The sequence below is a fragment of the Vicugna pacos genome, chromosome 30 (assembly GCF_048564905.1).
Source record: "Vicugna pacos chromosome 30, VicPac4, whole genome shotgun sequence".
In the NCBI taxonomy this organism is placed as follows: Eukaryota; Metazoa; Chordata; class Mammalia; order Artiodactyla; family Camelidae; genus Vicugna; species Vicugna pacos.
The window spans coordinates 29,767,024-29,782,319 of NC_133016.1; the positions used below are offsets into that span (position 1 = coordinate 29,767,024).

At 51.1% G+C, this 15,296-nt stretch overlaps 1 protein-coding gene across 1 annotated transcript in view; it reads right to left on the reverse strand.

Annotated features, from left to right (window-relative positions):
- LOC140690342 (uncharacterized) overlaps window positions 1-15,296 on the reverse strand; it is a 141,967-nt gene that overhangs the window by 2,518 nt on the left and 124,153 nt on the right. Inside the window, exons 23-30 of the mRNA XM_072952050.1 lie at window positions 8,603-8,723; window positions 8,139-8,337; window positions 6,430-6,546; window positions 5,837-6,011; window positions 5,627-5,718; window positions 2,316-2,402; window positions 1,823-1,982; window positions 642-729 (exon numbers count right to left, since the gene is read on the reverse strand). The gene's annotated coding sequence lies outside the window, so the exon portion shown is untranslated. The remainder of the gene's footprint in view (window positions 1-641; window positions 730-1,822; window positions 1,983-2,315; window positions 2,403-5,626; window positions 5,719-5,836; window positions 6,012-6,429; window positions 6,547-8,138; window positions 8,338-8,602; window positions 8,724-15,296) is intronic.

A 15,296-nucleotide genomic window follows, 5' to 3' on the forward strand; every position in this document is an offset into this window, starting at 1 on the left:
TGCTCCGTGGCCTATTTACGTGGTTGCTCCGGGCCTTGTCTGAAGTGGCTTGTTTACCACACCTGGTACGTGGGAAACACAAAATAAGTACTAGAACCTTCACTTTTTCTCCCTCCAGGGCCTTCAAACGTAGAAAGTAATAAGTGAACTCAGACAGCCTAGTCACCACAATGAGGTCCGTCCAGCCTGGCTCTCCTGAGTGATGGGCACTGACTTGCACCTTAACTCGGAACAGTAGGGGAACTGCCTTCCTCTAACTGGGCCTCTCCCCACACCAGGCACGCCCGCAGCTCAGACGGGGCCAGCTCCCCAACTGAGGTGTGTGCTGGTGGCTTCAGTGTGACCTGGCCCTGCCGGGACATGAACCTGCAGTGAGTGAGGTGGAGGGTCGGGTGGAGGGGGGTCCCTTCTGGGGTGGCAGGGGGCCCGGTAGCACCCCTCCCAGCCTGGTGCCTGGGGCTCCCTAACACCTCCTACAGCTCCTGGGTTGGCTCCGGTCCTGGCCACTCCACACACCCTCCCAGGATCTTTTCATTATGTCCCTTTTCTGCTTTTATCAGCGAGAAGTGGCTTCTGTTGCTTGTTCAGTGAAACAGTACATCGGGAAACCAGACTACTTCTAACATCAGTAAAATACCAACCTCGGTCAGCTCGCCGGGCAGACCGTGCAGCACAAAGGCCTGAACAGGGCTGTGCGAACGGCTTACGTGAAGGGTCCTCAGCATCTGTCTTCAGAGATACAGAAGCTGATGGTTCAGGTAAAACCTCAGGGTGGGATTGAGGAATCCAAAGCTGGTTGGTTTCAAAGGCTAATTGGTCAGACCAGACCCCTGAGCTGTGGTCAGAAGCCTGGCTCACCGTCACGCAGACTCAGCGCCCTAAGTGCTGGGTGGGGCCGGTGCTGTTCCCTTTGTAGGCTCTCGTTGGGGATTCAGTGTAGCCCCTTAAATACAGTAGAAATTCCAGCCCCATTAGCCCCCAACCTGAGTGTTCCATGACACAAATCCCGGGAGTGTTTAATTTTCATCTTTGTTTAGGAGGATGAAGGTGGTTCAAGAGAAGACATAAATTCACACTTAGTGACACAAGGTCACAGCCATTACTTCCTCCACGGAGAGCTATGTGCTCCCACAGTGGTGGCTGTGGGCTCGGCAGAGACCCTCTGCTGGTCCCAGAAGGACTCGCTCCTCTGGCCACAACTCATGGGTTGGACAGCAGATCCAGAGGTGACAGAGCATCTTTCCTGGGAATTTGGAACTGACACATAGAAATCAAGTTCACTCATCTGGAGTTTGGCGGAGGGGAGGGGCGGTGGTTGGAAATCAAATGAAACCAGAGCATGAGAGACACTTAGAAGTGAAAGAGCGAGAGACAGAGAGACTGAGCTTGTGAGAGCAAATAGTCAGAAAGAAGGCAAACAATCAGGGGACAGAGGAATTCCAGCTCCTGACTGTCTAGTCTGTCCCAGCCCATCAATGACCCCGCGAGATGTTTAATAACATTCCAGTTTTGCAGATTAGGAAACAGGCTGAAAGAGGTGGGGGCTGGGTTTGGGTGCACAGTTAATTCAATTGCCACTGGACCCCACACTTCCCATTGCCTGAAGGCACCCTAATCCTCACTGGGACCCCTGTGGTCCCCTGACAGCCCAGCAACCTGATCAAAGGGACCCTGCGGGAGTGGGAACCCCTCTTGAGTGTGGAGAGTTCCCTGCCCCGAGATGCCATGCATCAGCAAGCTCCCGCTCACCCCAGGTTAACATCAGCCCAGCTGTACAGTCTCCCAACCCGCTTCCCTCCCTGCCAGGCACCCCCAACCTTACCACCGAGTGTACTGCAGGAATTCAGGCACAGGGATGCCCAAATCAACACGAGCCCACCGGCTATAGAAACAGCAGACTCCCAGCCCCACCTGGGTTGCGAGGGGACAGAAGGTGTCCTCAACTTTCATGTGTCTAAAACAATCTTCTTCAGCTGGAGGTTCTAGAGAAAAATAAAAGGTCCAAAACAGAGTTCGGTGAGGAATTCCTCCAAGGACTGACTCCAGTGTCTACAACCATGTGTACCTACCCCCGGAATTGGGGTGAAGGTGGATTATTGATCAGCACAACCCCTGGTGGCCCAGCTCCTTGGCTTGGCTGCCCAGAGGGGGCTGGGGGAATGGGTAAGGCCAGGGCACTCAGGAAAAGCACAGAGGACCTGAGCTCTCCCTTCTGCACTCGTAAACCCGTCCCCAAATCTCAAGGCATTGGACAGAGATCTGCCACAATAATGAGATGCTCCCATCTCTTCACTCACTCCTGTCGGTTCACTTACATGCTGAGCATCCACTGGGTCCCAGGACAAGACACATAGAATGGCTGATGGGACAGTCTTGGTCCTTCCCCCTGGAACCTGTTCAATCTGATCAAAGAATGATCACTCATAAAGAGTTTCTCAAAATTATACAGAGACCAAAGACCAACTGCAGAGTGAACCAAATTTAAAAATATATATGAAGATCCCCCAGTCTCCCCGCCTAAGGTTAACAGCATAAAGCAAAAAATTCTTGCCTTTAATCACCAGGGAAGTTGTCACCCCCTCTCAGGTGGAAAGGAGAGTTATTCTTTGAGCACGTCACAGAAGTGCTCCATCGGATTGGACCAGGGCATCTACATTCATTCAGCAAATGTGTATAAGCTCCTACTACATACGGGAATCTCCTAACTAGACCGTTCCCAAGGCTCTCGGGCTTTATCAGTCAACAAAATAGACATGACTCCCCATCACTGGGGGCTCAGAATTTTAGCAGAGGAAACAGGCAGCATGTTGGGGTAGCAAGAGTTTGGAAAAATTTTTAAAAAAGAGTGATATGAGCAAACTCGGGTGATGGCGGTGGGGTGGGAGGCAGGCAGGAGAGAATAAGGCAATCCTGGCAGATCTCACGGAGTAATGAACTTGAAGCAGAATAGATCCGGAGGAAGAAGGAAGAGCCGGAGCCAGAGGCCCCCAGAGTGAGGGGGAGAGTGTGGGCAGAGAGGCAGAGCACGCCGGGTCCTGAGGCCTTTGTGACGACTTTGGCTCCTAATGACATGGTGACCCGTTTAGTGAGTTTTGAGGGGAGGGGTGATGTAGTCCAACTTATGCTTTTGTGTTTGTGTTTTTTGGGGGGAAGTAATTTATTTATTTTAATGAATGTGCTGGTGATTGAACCCAGGATCTCAAGCATGCTAAGCATGCGCCCTACCACTGAGCAACACCCACCACCCCCAATGTATGTTTTTACAGGCTCCCTCTGACTCTGTGTGGATGAGAGATTGTAGGAAAGCAAAGATGGAAACAGAAGGCTATTGGTATCCAGGAAAGGCTGAAGGTGGCTCTTAGGAGGGCGGGGAGCAGAGAGCAGGTATTTAATTAAGACAGAATATCCAGAATTTTCTAACAAGCTGGATTTGCTGTCTGTGAGTGTAAAAGAAAGAGAGAGAAAGGACATGGTTCCAACATCTGGGCCTGGACAATGGGAGGGATGTCCTCTCCGGATGGGAAAGGGGATGGGAAAAGGTGGGGCTGAGCAGGTGGAAAGGGGCTGGTATCAGCTCAGTTCTTCAATGTCATGGTTAAGGGGTGTGTTACATATTGCCACAGAAGTGCCTAATAGGTAGAGGAATCTGTTTTCTTTTTCTTTTTAACATTTAAAAAATATAATTAAACATATTAATTGTATTATGTGAATGATTTGGGAATTTTGTTTCATGCCAAGTTATATGTTATATATAGCCAAAAGGAGCATATATCAAAAAGGGGAGAAATGAGGGCTTTCACATAAACTGACTGTCCGTAACGTAGGTAAAATTTCAATAAAACCAGTCTTCAGGGCAAAAACCTCATCTCGGTGTTACATAAAAATAAATGAAAAACGACTATGTTGATGTACCATTATTTCATGTTACATAATAGCCCCAAACTAACAGTGTTTAACTATGAGGCTTGTAGAAATACTATTCGCTTTATTCACATAAATACAGAAGTGCAGAAATGTTCTAAGGTAGAATTAGCATCTTAGTGGAAATAATACATATTTGAGCATTTTACATGATATATATGTACTGATTCAAAATTTGGAAAAGTAATTTCATAGTAGAACATATGTATGAATGTGAAAGCAAGATGAATGAAAGGAAAAGAATGTGATGTGAGTCTCAGGGATAAAGGCTCAGATGGAAAGGGGAAATCAGGGAATTTTGGAGAAATCGAGAAATTGATGGCATGCCAATTTCCAAGGCTGGGTTGCTTCCACCAAAGGAATAGCAGAGAGAGAGAGGAGAGGCCCAGGAACCCACCCTGGGGAACACCCACAGTATATGTTTGGAAAAAACAGGAGACATTGGCAAAGGACCAGCCAGCAGGCCAAAAGCAGAAACAGACAGAGAGATGGGCTGGAGGTTGAGTGAAGCAGGAACATGGGGTAGGAGGGATGGAAGAGCTGGGTCAAATGCTGCCGAGGGGCCAAGCATGATGAGGAGTCAAAATTGACCACTATATTTAGCAACATGGGGTCACTGATGGCCTTGACAGGGCAGTTTCCATAGAGCGAGGGATCAGGCGAAAAGCCAGAATGGGTGTAAAAGGGGATGGCTCAAGAGAAGATGCAGACAGTGAGTTTAAACAACTCCTTAAAGATTTGCTGCAAAGACACAGGGTGGCAATTGGTGGGGGTGAATTAGGGTCAAGGAGTGCTGTTGGTTTAAGAGGATGGACGTTTATATACTGATGGTGCCAACTAGCAGGAGAACAAAATAGATGAGGCAGTGAAAGAGAGGATGGTTTTGGGAGTGACAACCCAGAGAAGATGGGAGGGATGGGGCCTCGGGGACTTTTGGAGGAACTGGCTTTCGATGCCACTTTTAATAAGCGGTGGGGCACCGAGAGTGAGGTCACAGACATCAGAAGGCGAGCGGATGTGCTGGGAGTTGCTTGTGAAATTTCTCTTCTGTTGGCTTGTTTGCTTGTTCAAAGTAGAAAACTAACCTTACCAGCTGAGGAACAAGGAGGAAGAAAGAGTTACTGGAGCCATGAGCAGAAGATAAGAAAGAGCCTTCCAGGGAGAATGGGACAGTAAAAAGGGCAGGGGGAGGCGGGGGAGTGCGCTCCCAGAAAGTTACATTTTCTCTTTGACGTCCCCAAATGTGTGACGTGTTATTACCCTTCCTGCTGTCTACAAAATAAAAATTAATTATGGTTCAGAGGAAATGCTATTTCATTCTAAGAGGCTGCCTGTTTCTCAGGAATGGTCATCTTAAACTGCAAATATTACAAACAATGTTGAAAAGATGAACCTGTGTACCTAAAATCCCCTATTTTCTATTAATCTGTTTACTACTTAGTTCCCCTATCAATAACACATAACAAATACTGCCATGATGGAGGTACATCGATGCTTAAAAGGAAATGAGATCTGTATCCTTTTGCTAAATTCCATGGCTTCCTTAATATGCAGTTCCACTTGGAATTTAGGAATGTCTGGTATAAGAAGTGAGAAACAGTTTGAGAAAATCCCGACTCAGAATTATACATCACAACCACATCTCACAAGTATATAGAGCCGTAAAAAAGTTTAAAAGCAAAACTCCGTAACTACTCTTAAAGACCTTTGCAAACCTGGGCCTGCCAAGATGTTTCCAAACTGGAAAGGAACTCCAATCTCTTGCCTGGTACCGGACCAGAGGCTGGCCAGCCTTTTCTGTAAAAGCGAGAGAGTAAATATTTTCAGTTTTGCAGATCATTTTGTTGTAACCATGCAGGTAGGCAATAAGAAAGCTAAGAGCACTGGGAGATAGGAAACAAACGGGCATGCCCACACTCTCCCTTCCACTCAGGGCAGCTTCTCTGTGGTGGGGAGCTTTGCCACAATCACTTGCTTCTTTTTTCCATTGGTTTCTTTGTTTCCACCTTACTGCTCGAGCTCAGAACTTCAGGTGGGCCTGGTCCTTCAGCATCCATGCAGAGAAGGCTGAGCGGGGTTGGGAACCCCACCTGATGGAGAAGAGAGATTACTGGGAGGGACATTGTGGAGGCCACCATGACACGAGACAATCACACCTTCCGGGGTGAAAGGGAACGAAGACAAGGGAAGGACACAGTAGTGGGACCCCTAGGTCGCCTGCCAGGCTTGTTCTCCCTCCACGGCAACCATGGGGGCCTGGGGGGTGTTGGGCTTCAGCTACGGTGATTAGGATGAAGGGACTCAATATAAAGGACCCTCCAACTCCTCACTAGGTTCCAAACGCAGCCCCTCTAATTCCACCCTCTGAGTTTCTGGAACTCTGCTGGAAGAATACATGAGCAGGCCAGAACCAGAGCCCAAGCCAAACATGACAGGGGCTCGTGGGGCTGTAACCCCATGCTCAGTGGTCGGGGACTCCTTGCAAATCTGCAGAAATCCCTGTTCCACCTCATTCCTGGGAGAAACCCCAGATCTCCTCCTGCTCTGTCTGTTCTTCTCTTGAGGCTATTGTCCTGGAGGGATGCTGAGTCCTTGAACCTGGTCCTCCAAACGTACATAAGCAGCCTGTTCAATAAAACAAATTATGCACTTTTTCACATTTGCCAGTTTTTTGATTCCAGAAAGGCTGTGGGACTCATTCTCACAGTCTCCTGTGCCCCCACCACATGGTGGCCCTCTGCTCATGTAAACACGATTTCCCACAACTGCACCCTGCCTCCCAGCTTGTCAGAGGGGAGTGTCCCACAAAGACACAGGTGTTTGTGAGGATCCTGTCCCCCAGCAGAAAGCCTGCTCCTGGAGCCACGGACAGGGATCTGGCCTCCTAAGCCACTCAGCTCTAATTCAAAGCCTAAAGTGGAGGCCCCGAACATTGCTGAATGACTTTCTGAATCACCTGGACTGGAGGGGACTGATTTTCTTTCCAGGAATGGAGGTAGCGCAGCCTCCATTTTCAGGGCTGACCTTGACGATGGATCTAGTTCCCCCGACTGCACCGCAGGAAGGAGTGGTCCTTCCATCCCACAGGTTGGAGACCCAACCCAAGGGAGTACTGAAGCAGTGCATTGCTGCCAGGTCCAGCATCCCTGCAGAGTGGCCTCTGCCCTTGAATGACCCCCTTCCCAGGGCCTTTCTTGCCCGGACACCACCACACCCCAGGCTGTGCCAGAGCTCTGGGGCTCTGCGTGTCCAGGGCACACAGGTGGCACCTGAGCCAGGTGTCCCCTGGGCCTCAAGGGAGAGAGGTCTGCTTCTGCATCAGGGGAAGGTGACCCCACAAGGCTGGCAGGACACTCTCAATATGGACCTCCAGGAGCCCTGGGAGCAGTTTCCCTGCAGGTGTTAAGAGCCATCATCAGGAGGGCAGGCCCCTCTTTGTGCAGACCATCCAGCAGTGCTGGGCCCACGTGCTGACCTCAGAAATCTACATGCCCCCAGGATACCCCAGGCAACCTCACAACTTCGTCACTTGGTGACCTGGGTACCAGGAGCTCCTTGGCCATCCCATGAGGGTGGTCCTTGCAGGCATGGTCTCCAGGTTCTCCCGTTGAGAAATCCCCCTGGGTTTCTGTGGTCACAGAGCAGACACCAGAAGATTCTAGTCCTGCAGTGACCCCCACAGCAGTCAGCTCCCCTGTGCATGTCCAGGGACAAATGACAGCAATTTATTGCCAGGTACCGTGATGAACAAGGGGGTGGGATTCCATACTAAGTTCAGGATCCTGGTAACTCACTCTGCACCCCAAAAAGCTTCCATGAGAAATGTGTGTATTGGGATGTCTGTGCCCCTAGAAGAGCTGTTCCTGAGGGTTCCTGGGACCCTCCAGCCCCTCTCAAGGTTCTCAGATCCTGGGTCTAAATTTCTATCTGCCTCTTTTGGTGTATGGCCACCTGTGTCTCGTGGTCACGGGTCACTTTATTGCATGACTTGGCATGTTCTTAGTGCTCGTCCTCCACCCCTGCACTAGACTCCCAAGATGTTCCCACTGACCCTTGGCTCCCTGGGTGGCTCAGGGGGCCCTAAGTCTGCACCCTTCACTCTCCTCCTCTACCCCCACCTCTGGGGCCACCCCTAGGTGGACTTGGAGGTGTTTGTAAATGAGTCTTACACAAGGACATGTCTGGAAAAAGCAGGACCCCACCCCCGGAAAACTCACCTGCTCCCTTCTCAGAAGAGGACCCCACAGCCCCACATTGCCTCCCAGGGGTCTACTCAGGACACAGTCCCCCAGTTCTGGGCAAGGTGTCTCCCTGGAATCCTTGCTTCCAGGAAGAGTCTCTCTGTCCTTCTTCAGAGTTTAGAGGTGTTCCCATGTCCCTGACCACCAAGATGCCCAGCACAGTCCCTTCAGTGACCTGGAGACACAAGGAACTTATGTGGCCACAGGTCTCACAGGACACACCTGCTGGGACCCCAGGCTAAAGGGCTGTCCTTCTGCATTCTCAGGTGTGGCTCCCGTGGTAACTTTTTGCAGGGGGCCCAAACGGGGAGTGTGGCCCAAAGCAGTTCATGGGGCTCTCTGGGCAGGGAAGACTTGGGCCAGGTGGCCTTGCCTGGTTTCCCTGCTGGGCCACTCTGAAAACCCCCGCTCCTCTGGCTGTGGCTGGAGGCCCCTCAAACCTCAGGGCGGGGCTCTTTCTCTCAGCCTCCACTGACTCCAAAGCCACGCTGGTGCTGGCGAGGGGAAAGAGCTTTCTTGCCTTCTTTTGGCCAAGTTGCCACAGGTGGATGCTGCGGGGAGCTGGAGAGAGAGGTAGCACTTGCTCAGATGTGAGTGGTTAAGCAATTTGACACCCTGTCAACTAGCCTTAAACATTGGAATGAGGTCTTTCCCGGTAAAGCTGGAAGTTACTTTCAGTAACTTGTCTAAAGATTTCTTTTTTTTTTCCACTTAAAGACTCATAAAACCTCTCCCAGGTCATTCCTGGTATGGACCATTATCCAGGGATCAATCAGGAAATGCAGGAGGAGAGGGGTGGGGGTGGGGGAGAGGGGAGGTTAGATCAGAGCCCACGGAGAGGAGATGCCCCTCCCAGGAGCCTCACACTGGGCAGTGGCTTCTGGCATCCAGCTCTCCTGTTCTCAGGCCCATTCCATCTGCGGGGTTTTCCAAAAACATAATGGTGGAAGGGCCATGGAGGACACCTAGAACTTCCAGAATAGACAGGGGGAGCAGAGTTACCATGCTGGCCCTGGGTTTGGAGACAGACCTGCAGTGGAGACCACAGGCTTCTGAGAAGCCAGTTTCGAAATAAAGGCAGTATGCACTGGAATACCCGGCTCGAGAGAGTGCTTCATCATAGACATGTAATTTACATAGTTCTCACCACTAAATTCTGTGTTCCCAACACGCTACATGAATGACGGCTTCAACACACATTCATTTCTGAGATGTGAAAAAGTGTAGAGCCGCTCTTTCATCCTGCATAATGGGCATGGCTACACTTAAGAACACTTACCAAGATTTCTCAGCAAGAGCCAATTTCGAAATAAAGGCAGTTTGTGCAGGAAAACCCTGTTGGAGTGAGGGCTTCCCCATACACATGTAAGTTATAGAGTTCCCCTCACCATGAAACGCTGTTCCCAACATGCTACATGCATGAAGGCTTCGACACACATTCAGTTCTAAGCTGTTAGCATGTGGAGAGCCGCTCTTTCATTCAGCACAAAAGGCATGGTTACACCCAGGAAGATTTACCCAGATTTCTCAGCTGCTTCCTTCAGCCAGATTCAAAATAAAGGCAGTTTGTGCTGGGAAAGCCTGTTGGAGCGTGTTCAGAGCTGTTTCGGGCTCTGTCCCAGCTGGAGGGTGCAAAGCCCAACCTCCAGAAAGAGGGACCAGGACCCCACCCGCCAGGTGGTGTTGCCTTTGTAGGGGAACAGTGATCTTTGGGTAAGATATATTGCGGCTCTCTCTAAAAACTGCTTTGACTTAAGTTTGCATCCTAGTCACCAGTTCCAGGACAACAGAAAAGGCATACCCTACATCCCTTTGCACTCAACTCTTCCCAAAAGAGCAAATATTTGTCCATGAAAATACCAGCTGCTCTTCTAAGGCCCACTAAATACCCAGCAGTGTGGGCGGTGCACTCTTGATCAGGGACAGGAGGAGAGGGAACAGCGGTCCTCCTGCAGGCTTGGCCTGGTGTGGCAGCTGCGCTGTGGGTGCGTGGTGGGGAGGGAATGCAGGGAATCCTGTTTGAGGGGCCTCTGTGCACGCCTGCATTATAGTCTGAGGTTTCATACAAAGGCTCCAGGCATCCTAACTGATCACATACAGCCCCCACCCTTGGGCTGGAACCACCAGGAGATAAGTACCTGTAACAGGGACGGTGCCTGGTGTGGGGAGAGGTCATGGGACACTCCGGGCTCAGGGGCGGTGGTGATGGGGAAGGCAGGGGATGCAGTGAAGGGTGGAGGGAGCAGGGTCCTTTGCTTGGGGGTGCGAGTTCTTTGGGAGACCACAGGGAATGGCACACATCATCCCCACCCTATACCCCAAATTCCTAGCCCCGCCAACACAGGGGCTGCTCTGCACCCTCTCAACGTGGCTCTCCTGTAAGACCGCACCCAACCAGGCATCTGGCACCCTGCCCTACCTCCCCTCTTGGGACAGATCCCGTCTTCTTGGAAACTGCCTAGCAGCGCGTATTCAAGGCCGGCAGCCGGCCTGGCGGAACTGCACTTCAGGTGCCCTACCTGGCCAGACGTGCCTGCCTGGGCTCAGTCCTCTATCTTGCCCACAGGTAGCCTGGGTCCACTTCCGGTGCAAGCGGAGGCCGCGGAGCCCAGGCTGAGCCCCGCACACAGACAGGTGAGGGTGCCCCCGCCCCGCTGCCCCGCCACCGCGCCCACTGTTGGCAGCATTGCCCCAGCCTCCGGCCGGTGCCACCTGCAGCTGAGGACCTCCGCGCAGCCCCGCCCGCCCCGGCCCCGCCCAGCTGCCCCATAAGCCTCCCCCCACCCCCGTCCTGGCCGCGCCCTTGCTCCCATTGGCTCCGAAAGTTCTGCCCTTGCACGTCTAGCCTCGGGAGGATGCAGACGCAAGCGCTAGGGGAGGGCCCCGCGGCGTTGCCATGGATAAAGACGCCGTGCTCCTCGCGGGCTGGCGTGCGCTTCTGGGGCAGGCAGCGGGCTCCGGAAGTGTGCAGCTGCCCGGGGCCATGGCGGTGTTTGCTGCTGGGGATGGCGGCTTGCTTGGCCGGGCCACTAGTTCTGGCCGCGTCAGTCGGCGGCCGACATCCTTTCTGGGGCGGCGTCTCACAGACGGTAAACGTACGGCAGCGCCGTTGGCGGGGCCAGTGGACATGGACCGGGGTGGGATCCGGGTTGGTGTGGCGGCCGGGGAGGGCTGAGGTCATGATGGCAGCCCTTCTTGGTGAAACAATAAAATGAATAGCCATTTTCACAAGACCTCTGAGTAAATCTACTAGGGAACTTCATCCTGGACTGAGGAAGAGGACTGGGGAGGAGGGGGCATTCAGGGGCACAGAGAACCATGGGCCACCTGTCCCACGATGGACTTTAGACTCACCCTCACCCTTCAGGAACTACTAAATACACACAGACAGAGTGCTATGGACAAGATTTTTTTTTTTAAACAAATCCCTGAATCCCTAGCAGGTCTTGTTTCTACCCATACACAAATGGCTTATGTGCATAATGTTTCACAAAAGCCTTAAAATATTATCACCCCAACTTGACACATCAAGAAACTGAGGTAGAGAAGTTTATCACATTCTACAAGATTAGAGAGAGGCCACGTCAGACACCGTATTTAAATCCAAGCCCCTGCTCCAGTGCTCACACTAGAAAGTGTGACATACTGCCCCTTTCCTGCCCTCTCCCTGCAATCAATCTCTGAAGAGTCTTTTCTGTGTCACCTGGAATCACAATCACATTCATTTTCCACAAAGAGCTATGTCACTCCTTGGAGGACTTTTCAAAATCTAAAGGGTTGGTTTGAGAGGAGAGATTTGCATTTTCTGTTTCTCAAAGGAAACATGGCTTTAAAAGAAACTGAAAAGTAGTTATCTAGTCTAAGCCCTCATTGTGCAGAGAAAAAACCGGAGGCTCAGAAGAGATGAGGAAAGGGCCTTATTAACAAATATTGCCTCAGTGCAGCACCAAGCCAGACCTGGCACTTCTAGGGGAGGATCTGGAAGGCCCAGGAGAATGAGTGTTAGAAAACAGAAAGAGAAGAAGCATACAAGGCCCCGTCTCTTCACCACCATAACATGAATTTCCACCAAATTACCCAGAATGGGTGCAGCCAATATTAAGTTTGTCAAAAGAGGTTATAGAATTCTCAACCATAGTGGAAATTCCAACATTTACTGTGCTTTTTTCCCAGTTCAAGCATCAATTCAGTGGGCACTCTGTACCAGGGACTACACGAGGCCTGGGGTTCTCCCAAATACAGATCTCTATTACCACGTGTGCAAACCACATTAAGGCCACCAGAAGAAAAGCGCCCACAGATAAGATGGAATTACTGAAACTGAAAGCAGCAAAAGAGCATATATTACTAGGAAAAACGGTGCTCCTAGTAATGGACACATGGACATAGAATGCAAACTGTGTTTAGCAGGCAGGAAAGGGGGGATTAACAGATACAAATTAGTAAATATAAAATAAATGACAAGGGCCTGCTATATAACACAGGGAACTATATTCAATTTCTTGTAGTGATTTATACTAAAAACAATCTAAAACATATATATATACATATGCATATGTTTATAACTGAATCTCTGCTGCACACTTGAAAATAACATTGTAAATTGACTACACTTAAATAAAAAATAATTTTAAAAAATAAGTAAAAATAAATGCAACGCCATTAAGAAAAAATAAAAGAACTCTCTAATCCCCTTAACTGTAGGTGGTCGAGAAATCTAGCTGCAAACACCAAGTCCACTGGATCACTCCAGCACTGGCTGTCACTCTTTCTGACCATCAGAGAGTCACTTGCTTCACTGAGGTTACTTTTCTCTTCTGTGAAAGGCTACAGTTGCAACTAACGATGTATAGAATCTCATCATTCACAAGCCCAAAAAGTAGTGAGAACTTCACATGGGCCAGGCTCTGGTCAGATGAAAAGATAGGGTCCCAGATATATTCATGGGTAGAAGAAGTTTATGCCATAAAGTTATAAATTCTTCCTGTTTTGATAGACAGATTCATTTCAATTCTGGTTAGAATTCCTACCAGATTTTTCTTGGAATATAACAAGTTAATTTATGGTCAGGAATAGCCAAGAAATTTCTTTAGAACCACCACTTGGGAGGGGTGGATAGGTCATTCATTTCCACTGCTCTTTCTGAAGTGATGAAAACGTTCTGGAATAATAATGCATGCACCACTGTGAATATGCAAAAAGCTGCTGAATTGTACCATTTAAATGGATGGAATTCATGGTGTGTGAACTATATCGCAATAAAACTGTCCTATGAAAATTATTTCTTGACAATTATTTTTCAGTTTATACACTAGTCTGTCCCACAATTTAAGAAAAACAAAAATCCTAAACAAGCCAAACTATGCCAGGAGCACTTTAGGGCTGCAATATGCCTGGGTCTCCAAGGCCTCTGGTGGTGCTGTTCCTGTTAACACACACTAGCTGGGCTGGGCTAGTTAGGGACTGTAACTATCTTTTGAAAATCGAGGATCACTCCTTTCACCCTGGGAGAGGGAAGGAAGGAGGATGTCACAGCCTCATGCCTTCAGCACATTTTTAACAGAACCAAGCCCTGCTTTCACCACTGCAATCCCTCTCACTATAAAAACACGTGACATCAACAAGCACCGCCATCATAACACCTGAAAGTGTTCAAGGTACTTACCTGAGGCAGAAACATGGAGGGGGGAGACAGAACCTCGCTTAGCAGTGACGCTCCCTTTTCCCGACTCCACCAGGAGAAGCTGGGCGTTAGAGCCGGAGGCTTTCAGCCCAGGTAGCAGCGCCCACGCCACAGAGCTGGTCCTCAGGGAGCGGGAAAGGGAGAGCAGGGCAGCCCCGGGGTCGCGGGGCAGGGAAAGCGGGGAGGGGGACGCGGGCTGCAGCCTCGCTCGGAGGACAGCCCCAGCCACAGTCCCAGGCGCCCGCCCCCGTCCGGGTCCGCAGACCCCGCCCGCCCGGGACACAGCCCGCCCAGGGGCGGGGACGGGCCGCCGGACGAGAAGAGGAAGCCCGGGAGGAGAGGACTAGCGGGAGGGAGAGGGGAAGGGGACGCCAGCCGCGGACTGAGGGGATCCCGGCTGGGTGAGAGATGGCAGGTGCACACCAGGCCCTGGACACTGTGGCCGGGACGCCGGGGCAGGTGGCGCTGGCAGAGGGGTCTGGCCTGAGCAATTCATCTGAACACGGGCTGACTAGCGCCCTTGGGGTCTGTGACAGGCGGACCGCCCTCCCGCAGCCGCCTGACCCCTTTCCCAGGAGCCCCCCACCTTGCACTTCCACAGTCAGAGGCCCCGACCCCAGGCAGGAACCAAAGGCCTACCGGGCGACGTAGTTGAGAAGCCTTTGGGCCCGATCCCCGGCTCGGATATGGAGCTCCCAACCAGCGGACCACTTGGCACTGACTGCGCATGCGCAGGAGGGCCAGCGATCCTCTCTGGGTTCTGTGAGAGAAGGTGGGACAGCGAGGGAGGGAGAAGATGGGAGCGGGTGGAGAGGACGGGAAAATTGGAGGGATACAGATGGACAGGATGAGCAGAGAGAAGGAAGGGATCTGGAGAAGGGAGGGTCTTAGAGGAGTTGGAGAAAAAAAGCTTTACCTCTGGGGCACCCCTAGGCGGCAGACCTGCCTCTGTACCCTTCTGTTACCCTTCAAGCCCCGCAGCTCAATTTTACCACCGTGATCCAACCCTCCGTCCGATGCTTCTGCAGAAACCCTAGGGAGATCACACCCGTTGCCCCCACGCGGAGCTGGGTTTTCTGTTGCTCTGAGAAACAAGCACCCGCAGGTGTTGTCGCTCAGAACTACCTTGGGAAGAGCACATATTCCCCTTTTACACGCTGGGAAACAGGCAGGCAGGATCTCTGCCTTAGCTCCACTGTCCCAGGTGTTGGGCTGGCGGGGAGCGGGATGGTACAAGATCAGAGCCCCAGACAGAGCAGACTGCCTGAGTGTTGGTGCATAGTCCCCATCCCTCCTGGGTAAACCATACCCCACCCTAGTGGAAACATCAAGGGCTCACAGTAGTTCCCTGGGTGTGGGAGAGCTGTCCTCATGTGAAGGAAAAGTCCAGCTGGGCTAACAAGCTAAGTCACAATTCTAAGTGTGATAAGTGTCGGTTTACTGATCTAAAT